Source organism: Sander lucioperca, chromosome 14, assembly GCF_008315115.2.
Source record: "Sander lucioperca isolate FBNREF2018 chromosome 14, SLUC_FBN_1.2, whole genome shotgun sequence".
NCBI classification, from domain to species: Eukaryota; Metazoa; Chordata; class Actinopteri; order Perciformes; family Percidae; genus Sander; species Sander lucioperca.
In genome coordinates this window covers 16,662,215-16,680,725 of record NC_050186.1, presented here as the reverse complement: position 1 = coordinate 16,680,725, position 18,511 = coordinate 16,662,215, and the positions used below count along the sequence as shown (strand labels likewise).

General features: G+C 41.7%; 1 long non-coding RNA gene across 1 annotated transcript; it reads left to right on the top strand.

The window, feature by feature from the left end:
* The first annotated feature begins 1,067 nt into the window (after window positions 1–1,067).
* On the top strand, window positions 1,068–18,511 carry LOC116047510. The gene is made up of 3 exons (XR_004104397.2): window positions 1,068–1,168; window positions 5,338–5,343; window positions 18,500–18,511. It is a non-coding gene; the product is annotated as an uncharacterized LOC116047510 (long non-coding RNA).

The window sequence follows — 18,511 nt, the reverse complement described above, 5'->3', positions numbered from 1 at the left end:
TGATTAAAATGGCTGAATTTGTTAAAAGGGATAAAATGGTACATTGAAAGTGTTGTTGTGACACGGGCGCCGCCATGTTGGAATTCCATAATCGGCTACGTCACTGGCATGATAAGCAGCCATAGAATGTAAACTGTCTGAGGCTAATGGACATGGCTGGGGAAACGGAAACCAACAGGTCTAGGGGGGTTCATACTGTATTGCCCCTGGCTGCAGTAATGAATTGTATAGGGCTAAGGCAGCTGGGGTAACGATACATTTCCACAGGCTACCTTTGACAAGGAAACCAGTCCTCAACTCATCGCTAGCTGCCTTAAAACTGGCTAGCCCTCCGACAGCCCCTGGATTTCGAGTCTGTAGAAACCATTTTTTAGCGCCAGACTATTTAGAGAGCTGTAATTTCGATTCAACAGGGTCACTGGTGAAGGTTGAGTCCAACAGACTGAAACCTGAGGCCATTCCGTCAATGATCGATTTTTCAGGCTACAGTACAGGGCAGACCGATCAACGGCAAGTACTAAGACTACCGATGCTATCTGCTGCAGAGACAGGGCACTGAAACGCTCACATCAGGCAGAGGACAGAGAGGTATGTTTAGCTGTTATTGTTGATGTGACATAGACAAAACACGTACATATTCACTTACACGAACAAATAAAGCCTAACGTGTAGGCTTTATAGCATTCAACAAAACTGAGACTGACACACTGGGCATTCATTGAAATTGAGTCACAAAACCAAGCTAGATACCAAACGATCCAACCTAGGGAAAGGGCTAGCAGCTAAACACGTTGGAAGCACTTATGTCAAACTACACCAGCTAGCGCTCCGACCATAGACTGTATAAATAAACCATGACTCCGATGATATCACAGATCAATAATAATGCGTTACTAGCTGCTAACTAAACCACAGCGGGTCTGTAAATAGAATCCAATGTCCCTTTCTACTCACACTGAAGCTAGCTGATGTCTCAGGGCACATTGTTGATGCAGAGGGAGTTCAACTTGCAGAAAAAGCTGTTAGTTCCATAATAAGAAGTATATGTGCAGTATCCATTTGTGTAATAATATCCATCAACGACCACAAGGAAAAAATCTGCCAACTCTGCACTAGCCTAAAGTAAACGGCAAAACTCGTGAATCCTCTGTGCATCTATGTTCAACTTGTGGTAACTCTCCTACGTGCAGCTAACTTTTTCTTTTTTTTTCAAACTTTATTTATTTTGGTTTTAACATTTTGCGTGCAGCTAACTTAACAAGCGATCCCATTGGATGAATTCGTCCAATCACATTTTCGATCTGAAGGTGGAGCCTGAAACGGATCGTCCTCCATGTGGTGGTAGTCAGACACTACAGGCCTGTCCCTCACAGGCTCAAATGCGTAACCCATGCCATTAAAATTACTCATTTTCATGTGTATTTAATATGCTGCACTGTAGCCTATATACCTTTGCAGGTCATACCATGCCAGTGACGTCATCGACATTGTGTGTTGCTTAAAAAAAGCTATATTGATTTTTTTAATAAAAATTTTTGGTGTAATTTATTTTTATTTGTCATAACCAACACGTTATCAACATTTATTCTTTCAGTTCAGTTCATCTTTAAGGTTAGGGGAGCTTTGTCATGGTTACAATGATAAATACTTGGTTACGATTAGAACAATGGCAGTCATGATTAAACGTCGGTTGGACTAATGCTGTTGTTTTTCTGGAGAGGAAATTTTAATCCATCCATCCCTCCATCCATCCATTTATCCATCCAGTCAAAAAACACTTTATCACATTCATTCATACATCTGCACTCTTCTATTCCTGATCCCATCAGTCTGCGTTGCACAGTTGAACTTGTGCCCCCTGCCTTCTTGTTGACCTCCTCGGTAGAGTGCTGTGAACCCACCACTGCCCCCCTCCTTCCATCCCCTCCTCCTCCTTCTCCACCTCCTTCCCTTGTTCCAGCTCTTTCGGCGCGGCAGACTGCCGATCCCGCCTGGCCGCCCCTTGCCGTCTCACAGAAGTGCGAAAATAAGATGGCATTGGATCTATTAACACATTGGGCTGAGTGTTAGTGAGGGGGGCCCAGCCGAGACCACTCTCCCAAGGTTTACCGACCGCCATTCTGCCCCTGCTCTGGCCGGGGGCAAGGTGGAAGGTTGTGGGGAGGGTGGGGCAATTAGACATATCTGAGAGCCATAGGAGGGGTAACGAAGAGGTAGCAGTAGAGCTTGAGTATTCTGTACGTGGGCATGCTGACACTTGTCCACTTGAAATATCACCTGTTCATCAACAGCATTCATGTCACTTGATGGATTGATTGGAGCAATGATTGATAGCTACATGTCAGGACTTGCGTGATCTGACAAAAGAGAAGCTCTGCACTCAACGACAATCCTGAAAAAGTGAATCTGATGTCGTTATAATTTGAAAGAGAAAAAAAATTTTGGTTATTGGATATTTGTATTCATTGCAAGGTGATCTGGAGTGTGTTTTGCATGGGTGTGTGTCAGGGTGCATTTGCATGCCTGTGTTCATACGAGAGTGTGTGTCATTCACTTTCCCCCCGTGTGTGTTCGCATTCACGCATGTGCAAAGTCTTCCCAACAAGTCAGCATATTTTCTATTCATGAAGGTAAAACATAAACTGCCACATAAGCTGCCATTTCTCAAATAACCTTGTTCCAATGTTATGATGACTTTACATGTGCTCGCATCCACAGGATTTCACTCCTGAACTTGTTGGCACGTCGAGATGTAATGTGTGTCTGTTTCCGAGTGTCTCTACCTCGGTGCGATTACACGCCCACAGATCTACAAGCTCCATCACAACAGCAACAAAAAATAAATAAATAAACCTCACAACTTTTTGTCACACTTCAATCACATAACATTGACCGACCGCATGTCAGGAATTAATAGACGGTGTTTGCTGCTATTTATTGGACTTTTTTAGCAAATGATGAATGAATATGGTCGCAGACACAATTGAAAGACAAAAATCCAGCAACATGGTTTATATATTCATTTTTCATCATTTACAGGATTACCATGTAACATTATTGTCTTTTCTGTTTTTTCATCTTGGCAGTGGAAGCAAATTCCACCATCACCCCTCTGCTGTACAGCATGTGGCCCTCCCTCAGAGGGGCTGGTTACCAAGCAGATTAGACAAGATATTTACAGGTGTGAAAAGATGCATTCTTCTAATACAGTGTGAAATTCTTCTGTTAAGTGCGCTCTTTCCAATAAGCCTGTTCACAATGGGATGAGAGAGAGGAAAAGAGAGAGAGAGAGAGAGAGAGAGAGAGAGAGAGAGAGAGAGAGAATTCAAGAAGCGAGTTGTCTTGTTTTTTGGCTCTGTATTTTAAAAGGAGCTGAGGCGTAGCTGAGCGCAAGTCTTAAGAAAAAGTGATAAAATATACAGTGAGAAAAGCTTTCAAAGTGTCAGGAAATTAAAGCGGAGTGCAGCAGCAGGGCGGGGGACGTGGGTGGGGGGTTGGTTGTTGGGTGGTGGTGGTATAGCAGTGTTCAAGATGACTGCAATCTGCTTATGTGACTCCAGAGAGGAGTTGTCCTCAGCGGCCTCAGACTTTTTTCTGCGTTGTGACATCATATCAGCTGGACGATATTTTGCAGGTTAATAATTGTTGCTGGTGTTTCTGATACAATCTGCAACTTTTTTTGGAGTAATGCTGGGAGGCTACAGCAAGTCGTCACTTTTGTGTCGCCTAGTGTGATCCTGCAAGCTCTTACTTAGCAGTAGGACGAGGAGCAGGAATTCAGTCTGTCCAAAATTTAGCGGAAGGGAAGAGGATGGGAGTTTGAAGGAGATGGATTTGGATTCGGGTGAAAGCAAGGGAGTGGGGGGAAGGGGGTAGGATGGGGCGTAGGAGTGTTGTGACCACACGCCCTCACCCGTAGAGCATGGCTTGGAGCCCAGACAAGTCTACACTGGGCCTGCCCGCCTCGCTATGGAAAGAGGGTCATTCTGTACAGGAGTCAGGAACAGCAGCGCGGGGATCAAAACGCTGCAGTGCCAACTCTCCACCCTGTGAAAAACAAACAAATGATCCTAGCTGGTAAATTCCTTTGACCAGCATTTGAATTAATGAGTCTCAAGGTAGAGAATGTAACACAAGTGTACTGGTGATTTTTAGGGCGAAATATATTATTCATTACAAACACTGAAAATGAAGTGTGGGAAAAGATCAAATCATATCATTAAATCAAGTTACAGATCTTGCAATAATTATACATCAATGATATTAACAGAAATATTGATATGAACAGGGACAAAATAAGTATGATATAAAATGGTTGCCTTTAAAAAAAGTCTCATCACCTACTTAGTTCTTTTTTATTTTCTTAAATCAAAAAACACTCTGTCCTCTGTCCTCTTCTCCATTCCTACCAACAGCTGTGAGATTTTACCATAAAACGTTGTGCACTAAAGCTTCTTTTGATAACTTGCTAAATAAAACACTGGCTCCTCTTTTATCCATTTCTGTCAGTTGTATTTGCACTATGTACAGCCGGCCGTCTCTCTTTCTGCAGCCCTCTCCCAAAATTTGAAGTGGTGACACACGGCTTGGCCGAGCAATGGGGCAGAGAAACCCCCTAATTAATAGAGGTAATCTTGCAGCCTTCAACCAGCTTTACATTTCTTTTAATGAAAGGATTAACACAGTGCATTAAGATGTATTTAACCTCCAGCACTAGCTCTGTTTCAATAAGTATTAAACAGCCATTAAATGAAGTGGGGGGCTCAATTAAAGCAGACAAAGGCCAATGTGCTGAATGTGGAGTGAGGGGTGGATCCAGGGTTTGCTGTTCGCATTTAGCATCTGCCAAAACAGCTCATGGTGAGCTGGAAGAGAAAGAGAACTGACGTGATGCAGCCTGCAGATGTACAGACACAGATTGCTGAAGGCCCAGCCTGGGCGACGAAGAATATAGAGGTTTTCTTAAAATATACATTAAACAAGAAAAAAAACTATAACCTTCATGCAAATAATTGACTTTTTTTTTTGGTTATACCATAATTAGCATCCTGCATTCAGCTTGCACGGTAGGGTGACGTTGTTTTAAAAAGATGTATGTAGTCTACCCACATTGGAATCTGGAGCCAAATCTCAGAAATCTATTTTCTAAGTTGTTGATTTTACAAAACAATCAACCGCCACCATGTTAGCCATGCCAGAGCCCCTGCTGAACAATGATGGTATTGTTCACTTGGAAAAGAAAACTGGCGTGGGCTGCTGCATTTATCAATTTTCCCTTTCTGTTTTTCGCCCACTTCTTGTTTGTCATGGCATGGCGAAGGCCCATTTTGGGCCCAGCAGGTTGTCCTATGCGCATGGCATCACCTAAAATTAGTTCAAGTCAGCGGTGGCCTTTTTTACAGCTTTGCCACTGCGGATGTTTGCAGATCCAAAAACGTGCTTTTCATGTTTGTGAAAAGCCTTGTTTTCTCTGCTGTTGTTTTTTCCTCAGTGGAAAAACATTAAATTGAAATATTAAAGTATGACAACTTATACAAATGCCTCGGTTGTAAATAAATCAAACATCAAAAGTCAATCGCCATATTCAGTCTACGCATCGAAGAAAATACAAATTAGGAAATCAAGTCGAAAACTCCTCAACATAACAGACATGACAGCCTTGTCATGCACTTAAGTGTTAATTAGTTTTCAGATTCTCTGCTCCCTCCCCATCTATCTTTCTATCATGAGTGTATTGAGAATGACGTGGCTCAGGAGTTAAATACATTCCCCATCGTATATCATTAGCCCCCTCCTGCTGCAGGACGTGGCGGAACAGCTTTTCTCGGGTTGTCTTCCATTGAGATGATTAGCCTCAAACTATATTTCAGAAGTGTTTGTCAGGGCGCGGGATCCGGTACACAGATGGATTTGCTCATGGAGGAACAGACTGAACATGGTGCGCCTTAAATGAGCACTGGGAAACCGTGGCACAAACCTTCAATCCATATTAACCCAGCATTTATGGTAGCCTGCAGGCGCATATTATGGTGCCCTGTCTGTCGCTAGAGAAAATGAGACTGACAACTAGCAGTGAGAGTGAATTACAAGCTTGGTAGCACAGAAGAAAATGAACATGCTCTTTGAGAATAATTTCCATACTTCTAAGCTAGTGGTAAAAATGTGAAAGGAAACAGAGGAAAAGGAAAAGGATCTTTAACAGCCCAGTAAGTGTACACACTAAAAAAAAAAAAAAAAATTACCTTCACTGATCGTCACACAGTCTCACCGTCATTTGCACTTTGTAGCAAAAGAGGTTCTTATAGAAGCATCACCAAGGTAAACAAGCAAAATTATGTGAACTACAACTGTTGTGCATAATTATTTCTAGGAGAGGTGTTATTTACCTGCATGTGATGCACTGATTGCTTTCTTTTAATTTGCAAACTCAAGGTAGCAGCGACCCGGGGTAAGATTGTTGCCATGGAGAGGAGGTTACTTTTTTATTGTACTGTTACAAGATCCATTAATTGGTATCACTGAGCTCTTTTCATTCTTGATAATTCTCATGTCTACTAAAACTGAAACAGTGTGATGGTTTAGTAATGTTTTTCTCTCTTATTATTTCTTTTCATTTCAATGTTTTTTTATTGAATCTAATCAGTATGTGACAGATGCAGACATCTTCATGTACATTGAGGCTGTAAATGTGATTGAAATGTAATGATGACTAGAGAACTCTATTTGAGTTTGGATTGAGTAAAACATGTTCCTAAAGTTTATTTCATGCAGTTCATGTCAAACACATTCAGGATTGTACCCTTAACGCCTGACCGAGGCGTGCCTCAGATAAGCTCTAAAGTCTCTATGAAAGGTCACTCTTTGGATCCGCATTGTCCGGAGTGCTGCCCACCGCTGCAGTGAAAGGCCAGATGGAATGATATACGAGGGGGTTTGTAAATGAAGGGCATCAAAAATGTATCCTTCATGTGTCTTCCCATTTTAACTTGCAGCAAGCTCCTGGGTAGACATCACAGAATTGTTGTTTAATAGTAGTTGGATTTCCAGCACTTTCTTTGATTATTACACAGCTTAGGTGTTGCCTGACACACAGTGATTGAGGACCCCAGACCTATCATACCACACTTTTTATTGCTAAAAGAGCACAACAACTCCATGTGACAGAAAAGAGAAATAACGTTTGCAAACATTAGCAACCAAAAGCTACTGATCGTAGAAGATCAAGACCCAATCAGGAAAGAAAAGTAGGTGTCTGTGTTGTTGTATTCAAAAGTCTCTGTTTCCGTTTGTCCAAGCTAAAATGCAATCCTGGAGTTTTCAAACTAAAACGGGGCCAGCCGCATTTTAAAAGGTCTCCATTTTAGGGGTTCGAAAATGTAGAGTAGTAGTAGTAGTGTGGTCGCTAGGCGTGAACATAACAAAAGTTATGCATATTCACAGTGGCATTTTTATATCCAAAAAATTGGTGGGGCACAATTTCAAAAGATGGGCTACCAGTAAAACTAGAATACTCTGTATTAATTATGTTATATAATAAATATTAAATAAAATAAATATTATTATGTTAACATGTCAACAAACTGCATGGCTCCACAAAACAGACAGCGTTGTAACGTGAACACGTGTGATGCGGCTACCAGCGGCAGTTGTTTAGCCCTTAATAGGTGACTGCAAGCCCGGCTACAGGCACCGCCAGATGACGGTGCTTTTAGGGGCCATGGTAGTAATGTTAGAGTTTAGCCAGAAAAAGTTAACGTCATGCAGCGATGCATACAGATTAATTCTATGACAACAACCGAATATGTACACACTCGTCACCATCTAACGTAATATCAATCGATCCAACACAACATGATCAACATACGGACCAGCACCACAAAGGCAGGATGATAAAATGTGTTTTCATTCACCAAGGCTGAGGGCTCTCTAAGAGAAAGGCGACGCGGCGGTTCTTCCTCTGGGCAAACTTGACTTATTTTGTAAGCTAACCACTCCACGTTAAACCGCAGTTACTTTTACCAGCAGTTTGAGTGATGACAGTATCGAGGCTGGTGGACACCAAGGCGTTTTAATTCCAGTTTCTCCTCCAAAGGGTTTAAACCGGTGCTCGAGTATAAAATCCACTTCGATAATTTTTCAAGTTAGCTAGAGACGATAACACAATCTCCCCTCTTCACTCTTCTTGCCGACTGTTGGTGCCCCGTCATATCTGAGATTTTAAATGACACTGTGGTGGGGCTACGGCCTGTCAGCCCCACTGGCAATCAAATTTGTGTGATCTACATTAAACACACTAACACTCTGAGCATGCGTATTAATAATTTCCCACGTACAATGCACATTGCATTTTGTGAGAGGGGCTAACCCCACTCTGACACATTCAGGCTGCCGTAGTCTACCGCGAACATGGGAGAATGCAGTCTGAAGCAGCATGGCAGAATGTGAAATAAAATCCTATCACAAATTATATGCATTTTAGGAATATGTTATATTCATAGAAGACAATAAATTATAGATGACAATTATCTTGAATTAATTAAAAATAACATAACATTTGTTTGCATTTCTTTCTGTTGACAAAAGGTGGGGCTATGCCCCACCTGTCCCTAATGATCAGTCGCCACTGCGTATTCGTGTAAATGTAGCCTTAGAAGTTTGGTTTGAAGGGGTTCTGAGAATCACTCGAGATGGAGTGTATTCAGGCTTTAACAGAGTTAGCTGGGGAAGTGCCAAGACTGGCAAATACCACTCCTGCTGTGTTCTTTGCACCCCGGTCGCAGCTCTCAGAGGTATTCCCAGCCTGTTGAGCCTGTGAGGGAAAGAGTGAGGATCAAATGAGAAGAGAAGGATGAGAGAGAGAACATATGAAAGTTGGACAGAGTGGGTAAGACAGAGAGAGGTGAGACACACCTCATGTAATCACAGCTTAGCACAGGTCTGAAATTAGCTCCTTCTCTCCTTCCTTAAAAACTGTCATTAAGTCATATGATTGTGTAAACTCCTTCAGCAGAGTGTGTGTGCCTGTGTGTGTCAGAAAGCTCTTCTTCTGGCCACACACACTTAAATATATTTTGAATGTTGGGCATGTTTGAAATTGTTGTTATTTCATTCAGTTTACGAATACTGTTGGTTACACATTCCAACATGAAATGAAACAGTTCGTTATTGTAGTTGAGTTGCAAGTACAGCGACAAGGACATGATCCTTCACCGGCTTCCCTCCAGCAACCACTGCCAATACTGTTCTTTGGCATGCATGGCCGAGCCAGAGGTACCGCTAGCTGGAACTGAACCCCGGCCTTTTTTCTGCCACCCTTGCACCTTGTTTAGAGCACATTTACGTTAATATTTACATCCATATAGCATATCCATAGCCATATTATTAGCTAACAGACACACGAGATGTTAATCAATTACAATTTGGGATGAGTACAATTTGGGATGAGATGTGTGAAATAGGCCAGAGCCACCCAGTGATTTTAGTTATTTAGCACACACAGAGGTTTGGTCATCAAGGGGAAATGTAGAGATCTAATAAGTTACAAGATACAATAAGTTGTTCCTGTAATAATTTTTCATGAAGGAAACAGGAAACACAACAAGCAATATCAGATATGTGTAATGTACATAGTAGATTTGTATATACAGTGAAATAGAGAATAAAGTAACTTAGTGCAAAAGAGTAAAAGAGGAATTCACAACGCTACAGTCCTCCTTTATAAAGTTCTATGAACTCCATCAAAGCTGCCTGGCTTCCCATTGTGTCACTGTGCTGAACTGTAACAAAGTTGAAATGGCCCAAGCCAAGACTGGAGGCCTCAGCTGTGGCTGAGTGGAGCCAACGCATGGTGAAGGCCTTTACTGGGGTGACGAGAGAGCAGGGAGCCAGTGCATGTTAGCTTGCTTGAGCGTTTGGTAAAAGTGCAGACAGCTTGGGAGGTGCTAATGAATGCCGGGCATTGCTAACCGTACTGTACCCAGGCTCCGGGCGCAGCCTGGCAGCCTCCTGTCCCTCCTGCCCGTGCGAAATGTGAAAGATCAACCGGTTGGAGGGAGCAGACGGGAGCAAACACACACACACTTACTCAAGTGCACACACACTTGTCCAAATGCACACGCACACACACACACACACACACACACACACACACACACACACACACACACACACACACACACACACAAGCGTGCATGTGTACATAAGTACACACATCACTGTGCATACACGTAAAGACATACACAGACCCCCACAGACAAAAATCTATGCACACACAGACTCACGGAAACACAGCCACACAGACAAACGCACCCACACTCCGGCACAAACACACTCAGGCCTGGCTCACTACGGTATCACATCATGAGGGCTCCAGCCAGGCCAAGCCATGAGGCCTCAGCTGAGATGATTCAAGACTCCCCGCTGCGTCCTCACTCAACCAGCCAGGTGGAGCCCCACACCAGAATGACAGCAGAACTCCAACACTCCACGCTACAGCCTCTAAATGTGGAAATTAATTTGTGTTTGTGAATTAGTGCTAACCAAAGTAAGTGGTTGTATGAGGAATGTATATTTTTAAGACAAATATTTGTAGTTTGTAGTCTTAAGACACAAATGATATTGGAGAACGTTTTCAATTATTTACAAGTTACTTTACTTACTTACTTACTAACTCTACTTTTACTTTTTTGTATCTAAATACTAGTAGAAATGTTCATATAAAATGTGTTACTAACAATTGGAGCACTTTCAATGTACCCATCAACCAAATAGAAAAATAATTAACAAAAGAATAATGAAGTATATCAGTACATGAACGAATACATTTTATAAATAAGAGGCAGCAGAAGTTGCTGTTAGGTTCTGAAGATGTTTCATGGCTTCTAAAACAAATATGTTAACTTAATAATTTAATAAGTTCAACCTCTCCCACAACTTGGATGATCCCGAATCTCCATATTTCGACCAGCAGCTCATACATTCTGCATTTGGAAAAAGAAATCTCAACTAATTAACACTATTATTACTAATTATAAATATATGATGTAGAGTATGTCTGCTGTGTCTCTGCCAGTAAGGTTTTTCTCTAGATCATTTTTGTTCAGGTCTTAATACTAAACAAAAAAGAAATAAGTGAAATGAAAGTGCCAGAATACTTTCAGAAAGTAACCAAAAACTTTAAAAAGTGAACTGCCGAGTTACTTATTACCCCAACAGGACTCAAACGTATTACATATATGTTACCAAGTGTCACCAGTGACAAAGGAGAAGCTTCTCTATTGATGCTTTAATCATGAAACCACTTCACAATAACATTAACTTTACTTTAGGACCAGATTCCCACAAATTTGTTTCTGAAGCTTATAATTATTTTAAATCTGTATCACATTTTATTACCTGGGTCTAAACACAATACATTGCTTTACTCTTACAACCCTTTTTTATATTTGATAGACATACTTAAATCAGACTAAAAAAAATACTTTATTTTTCAAAAACATGATAAGCAAACAAATTTAAAAAGCAAAATGATTTTCATTTCTGAAATAAAAAGTCTGCAGGATAAGTATCATTTTTTTAGTTAATGAGAATTAACCAAAAAGACATAATTTAGAATTAGGATTGCATTTCACAAATTTGAGCACGAATTTATGCCAACATTTCATATAATTGTATTATCATTTGATTTTTTTACTTAGAAAACATAATCTCACATCTACTGTAGTGTAGACAAGACATGTGGGGTTGTACTGCAGCCTTTCCGTTTTCTGTTGTGGTTAAAGAGAGCTGTCTTTACATGAGAGTACTGTTAAAAAGAAAAGCAACATTTTAGAAAAAGGTGAGGAGCTGGACCAAATTTGATCCTAGCGGAGAAGTTGAAAATAAAGAGCCTAAAGAGCTATGTGTTAAGTAGAAGAAACGCACCTCCTGTGGTGAGCCCCGCTCTAAAGGGGATCACTGTGAAAGCTGTGAACTCACATCACTAATACATCCTGATAATGGAGAGATCAGCAGATATGTAAGTACATGGGGAGTTTTGTTCCTATTTTGACAACCTGGCAGGAAGGCTCTGCTCTATTCTACACATTGTCTCTGTGAATCATACCCAGCTGTATAAGATGAATCATACCTGCCATTTTTTACTAATGAATATTCATAATTCACTGTTTTGCATATAGCTCATCTAAATAGAAATGGATGGTTGTGGATTTCAGTATCACAGTTAATAATAATCTATGTCCCACCATCTGTAGTGTCCTCTCATATTGATACAAATGGATGGATTGATGATTTTTTTTTTTTTACTTTTTATTCAGTGTGAAAAGAAACACATAATTTAAGTGCACAGGCAGTATTGAATATGTATGTAACACCCTTTACAGCAGGTCATTGAATTTATTATGTTGCAAATATTACTGCATTACTGCTCAATATTAAAATCTTGCTCCCACCTGACTTTGAGGTACAAAATGTAATGCCTCTAATTTTCCTCCTCAACTTTTTTCTTCACAGTAACAGGCATTCATGAGTAAGTTGAGTCTCATTAAATTCTCTTTGCGAGTTGTCTGGAGATGTATCTATTCATTAGCTTCAAAAGGGTGTCATGTGTATGAATTATGCTAACAGGATCTAATTAGCAGATGCAAATGAGGTTAGTCAAAATTGTACTGAAAAGACAGAAGAAAAGCTCCATGGGATAGTTGGAGCTCGACAGCTCACCAACCGCCCCCACGCTGGGCACCAAATGTGATGGTTCGCCCCTGCTGCTGCTCTATACAGGAGGCAGGACTGAACCATAAACACCAACGTGGGGAGGACAGCTGTTCAGAGGTGTTCTTATTAAAATCAGTACTTTGATTTGATAAAAACAAGTACAGTACAGTCATGTGTTTTATTTCAAAATACTAAAATCTAGCTCAGACTGCTAAATTACTGATTCATAGGCTATTATCTTAATATCATGTCATCACTGTGGATGAATTTCTACTCACACTGCTCTGTTTGGAGCCAAAAGTTAGCCCCCCAACCCCTCACACCTCCCGTCCTCCTGAACACACACACACACACACACACACACACACACACACAGACATGCATCCCCCTCCCTGTCCCACAAGAAACAAGTTACACAACCAGCTGATGGAACTCCAGAATCCGGCGAGAAGAGGACTCACTTATAGCAGCCGCCTACAAGCTCCTGCCATTCTGACATCAGTGGCCCCAGACTGTGGAGAAGCTGGCAGGACTCGGGGAGCATGCCTTCTGGCCTCGGCAGAGAGGAAGGCCAGCAGGCTACAGCATTACACACATACGGTGTACACACACACACACACACACACACACACACACACACACACACACACACACACACACACACACTTTATCCTGCAGTAGGAGTCATTGCTAAGCTAGCTCACATGCATGCAGGGTTAGAGGAGGTGGGGGGGGGACCAACGAGTGACCCTGTTTATGACAGGATTATCAGAAAGCTACAAAGAGCAGAGAGTGGATCGCTGTTAATTGGCATGAATCCGTTGATGCCTGCCTACCCTTGTGTTGAACCCCAAGTCACGTCGACCCTGCCAAGACTAGCAGAATGTCACCAGTGAGCAATGCAAACTAGGATGGGTTTCAGCTCAGGTTAAACTACAATATGCCAGGTTGACTGGAAGTGTGTATCTTATTTCATCTTAGGCCACATCCACACGTACCAAAACAATCTTTTTTTTCCCCGTCTTCCTGGCATTGTTTCAAGAATATATGCATCCAAACGGATGACTCAACACCTACTTCATATTCCAGTCCTATAGGTCGCGCTGTTTCTGCTACAGAAATTCACCAAAAACGGAGAAGAAGAGGCGGAGCATGTGCATAAAGCTTGCGTGCTGTATACAAACAGACAGTAGAAGAAGAAACCAAACACAAGAAGAATACGACGAAAATGGCTAGTGCAAGGAAACCAGAAACTACACAAGCATGTAGTCCGCCATTGTTGTTGTTGTTGTTGTTGTTGTTGTTGTTGTTATGAGGCGTCGTCGCAGGATAAGAGGTCGAAGGCTAGAGGTTGACGGGTGTGGCGATGACATCATCGATATGCAAAATGGTAAAACAAAACAAATGAGGGGTGTCCTGGTGGCTAAGCTGTTTCGGTGCCGACTGTGAACCGCAACGTCCCCAGTTCGCGTCCCGCTGGTGGGTCTTTGTTGCAGCTCTCTCCCCTAATTTACTGTCATCTGTACTGTCCACTTGGCAATTAAGGCATACAATGCCTTAAAAAAACAAATGACATTTGCAAATTCAAGCTGACAGATACTGTAGATTCTTTGAGAAAACTTTCAGCGTGCCAACACGTTGTCTGAATTGGAGGGACCATATTAAATAACATCAAAAGGTAGTTCAGTTACACCAAAATGCAATTCAGTTCAGTTAGCTCAACAATCAATATTTCAGATGCAAACAGTAACTCTACTGCCTATAACTCTATCACAAAAGGAGAAAAAGCACAGATATAAATAATAAAATTCCATTTAGCTGCTTCGGTTTCAGGTTCCTGGTATTGTGCATGGTGGCTCACTGTCACACTGTCACAGCTTACTGGGACACTTGAATAGAAGGAGCCATAATTAGTGTTATAGCTAACACTAGTGCTTTTAGGACAAGTCAAAATGTCTGCTGTGAAAAGGGCCTATTGAGCTCTACAGGAAAATGATGAAATGTTAAATTATCATTTTATGAAAAGTATCATTGCCTTTTTCTTCACAGTAATGTATGCAGTGTGTACAGTGGTGTATAATCTAATACTGTAATAAAGGGGTGGATATTAATGTTGGTTTCAATACAAAACAAATGTATTCATACTGCAAGAGATCAAGGCTCACTAAAGTCACAGAAGGTGGAAGTCTACATATCTATTTACAGTATATGAAAACGATATCAAAGTGAAAGCTTGTGGACAGAAAACATTTGAATGTTGAAACTGTTGAATATGGCAAAGAGTTTGCTTTTCCAGCACTGACACTTGACCAGGGGCTCTAGTAGCAGGGCAGTGGCCATGCTCATAATGAGTAACATTTACACTTATTATCTGACACGTCTGAAATACACTACACTACTGTCACTACAGTTGGGACCTTAAAAATACAACTCCTTCTAAGTGATTTTGAATTAGATTCAGTGAAATCCAGTTGAGAAAGTGAAAGAGAAAATAGCTTTACGGTGGTGTGAGACCACCCACTCATATCCTCTGTAGCTCTGGGTGACTCACTGCTAACCACTGCTAACCACACAGGTGAAATAAAACCTAGTTTTGTCCCTAACACCTACATAGATTGCTTCTAAAGACAAACATGTCAAAGTTCTCACATGTTCTACACTGATTTGCCCCTTTCCCCATGTTCTCTGTAGCCCAGAAATATCTGTTTTTACATTGAGATTCTTGTATTTAGGCTTATTGGTGTAAGGTTAAAAGGCTACACCAGGCCTTTAATGCATGTTCATGCAACTGTTATTGTTGTTTACATGGACATCCCCTTAATATTTCTGACATCTAATCAATCAATCAACAACTACATAGGCAACAAGCAAAACCAAAAAGCCTAACAATGAACATAATTAATTGCAATTTCACAAGACGTGAAAACAAAGCAAAAGCAGTTTTCTTCCTTGTTCATTTTGACTGCAGCAGATCCCCTGTCTTCACACCTCCCACATTGGTTTAGCGTGTTGCATTGTCCCCCACACAACTATTCACTTACACACACACACAGACACACGGCAGAAACACATAGAGACCCACACACGCACTCACACAGCTATACGAAGACCACATCAGCCTGGGGCTCCCCTTTTGTCTGTCTCTGCACAAAAGGTGTGATCGCTCATTGTGCTGGTGAGGAGGTGGGGGACATTCTTTAACCAGGGGTGGAAGGTATTAGCCTGGCATGTCCTCCTCTGCCAAATCATATTTTGAACTGAAGGTTGGCAATCATTGGGGATCCCCCGATGCATCCATCATAGCTGTGAAGGACAGTTAGGTTTTCACCAAGCAAACATGGGGCACCGTCTTGGGTTTGTTTTCCTCGACCCTTCTTTCCAAAAATTAAGAATCTAAAACTAAGCAAAAATTCAGTGAAACTAATTCTGACTTCACTTACTTTGTTAAAGGAATAGTTTGACATTTTGGGAAATACACTTATTCACTTTCTTGCCAAGAGTTAGATGAGAAGATCGATACCACTCCTGTGTCGTAAATATGTTGCTTGAGCCAGCAGCTGGTGAGCACAAGTGGAACAAGGGGGAAACAGCTAGCCTTGCCGTACAGATTTAACAAAATAGATATATTGTACCTTTGGATAGAGCCAGGCGGGCTGTTATCCCCTGTTTCCAGTCTTTATGCTAAGCTAAGCTAACTGGCTGCTGACTCAAGCTACAGCCTACTTAAAGTACAGCCATGAGAGTGTCTCATCAAAGTATATACATGTATTTCCCAAAATGTCTAATCATACCTTTAATATGGAGCTCAATACCACTTTGTCAAACAATACTGTGAGACATGGGACTGGCATTATTCATTTCCATAAATCACTGTGAGCATCTGTTTTCTGTTTTAAAATCAAAGTGTGCCCCCTCTCTCTGACTGGGTCATGAGTTGAATCATGAAATATTGGCAAACCAAGTAAATAACACCTCACTTTTGAATTGTTTGAAATAGACTACAGGGTATTCAACTCCATCAGACACCACAACATTATTCATTTCATACTGTATGCGTAAACACATGACAGAAAAGTCAGAATTTTCATTTCATTTTTCAATTTACAGCAGATTTGTGAAATGAAGTCTGGACCATTAATACTGGCTATGGGTCCAGCCTGTCTCGGCTGGTCTGTTCTATCAAGGTCCACAACCATCAGATGAACCTCGAAACAAGTGCTCCCCCGTCAGACAGAATGTTTGGTCCACATGTCTAGACCTCCACCATATCTGACCCGCCAGCACAGAAGGACCCACAAACACTCGACAGACGATCATGAGGAACAAATACAGGCAGGCTCCTTCCCTCCACCATGTGACTTGGATTTGCATGCGTTCGTAATTTCTTATCACTGACACCCACTCCTCCACATCCACATATACACTTGTCAAATATGACACCTCTACCCACAAGGAAGAGACCAGGTTATCAACCCTCCTCTAGACAGGCTAAACTGCAACTTAGTTGTTTTTTTTGCAAGCCACACACGAGTGGGCCTTCCCTGAAACGTAAACGTCTGCTTTAGTCTCATTCTTCAGACAGGTTGGCCTTCATGCTTAGTTCTTCGCATCTCTCCCCTGCTCTCCAGTCAGAGAAGGAGACCAAACCATGGACCAATTCCATAATATGTGGGAGTCCCTGCTGTTTCAATGGCTGCCAGGCAGGCAGCCTCTTCCCTCTCCCTTCGGAGCGTTTGGCTCCATAACCATGGGAGCCCATCTGATACGGTCCCCCCATCTGACTAGCAGCTCTCTTCCCCAGGCCCAGACGGCTGGAGGGACAGAGCCGACGAAGGGGCCGCAGATTGTTGTAGACCATTTACATGTAAATACAGAGACCAAGCCTGGGTCTGCGTTCAATATTGAAGGTGTCCCCTGCACTGAGGTCCCTCTGTGTGTGCATATATGAGCGTGTGTGCATACACGCAAGTGTATATGTTTGTGTGTGAGCATGCGTGTGCATGTGTGTGTGTTTTCATGTATGTGCATGGCATGATCCAGTACATCTAAATTATACAGCTGCCAAATTGCTGCAAGTGTTTTAATACAAAGCATTCTGTGGTCTCTAATTATATCTAATGGCTGCTGGATGCATTTCTCCAGAGCAAAAATAGGAGCCTTTTCAGTGAATAATTCGGCATTTTATCCAATTAGTTTAATATCTAATTGCACAAAGCAATGCAAAATAATGATAATAATATTGACTTAAATGTGTCCAATATTCAGATAAATGAGGCCTTAAAGGGGGCTATGATGATGTTTTTTGTTTGTTTGACAGAGTGGGGCATCTGAGGGTCTTCTTGCACTATGAATGTAGTCCCTTCTCCCCAGAGGAGACTGACGATGCCGAGGCAACATCACTGTTTCACTTGGGGGTCAACCTTAAACCATTAATCATGTCTACATAACCTCCCTCCCACTAGCATATGCCTCTGGCTGGTAGACAGTAAGTCAGTTAGGGCTTTCCTCTGTGTCGCTCTAGAAGCTTTCATACCGGGAGAGAGAAGTGTTAAAACTCTACATTCTCACTTCTGACTCACTGATTTAACCACATTGAGGAGGGAGCAGCAGCAGAATACTCCTGTGGTGTAAATCTGTTTGTGATCCCTGTCCGGGAAAAAAAAAAAAGATAGGCAAGAGGAGAAAACAAATAAAGGGTCCTTCTGAAATGCAGTTTCTGAGTCAGGGTTAGCAATGTGATAAAAGCCCAGCTTGTTTGGCAGTAATAGTGCTATGGGAAAGGATGGAGAACCAGGGGTGA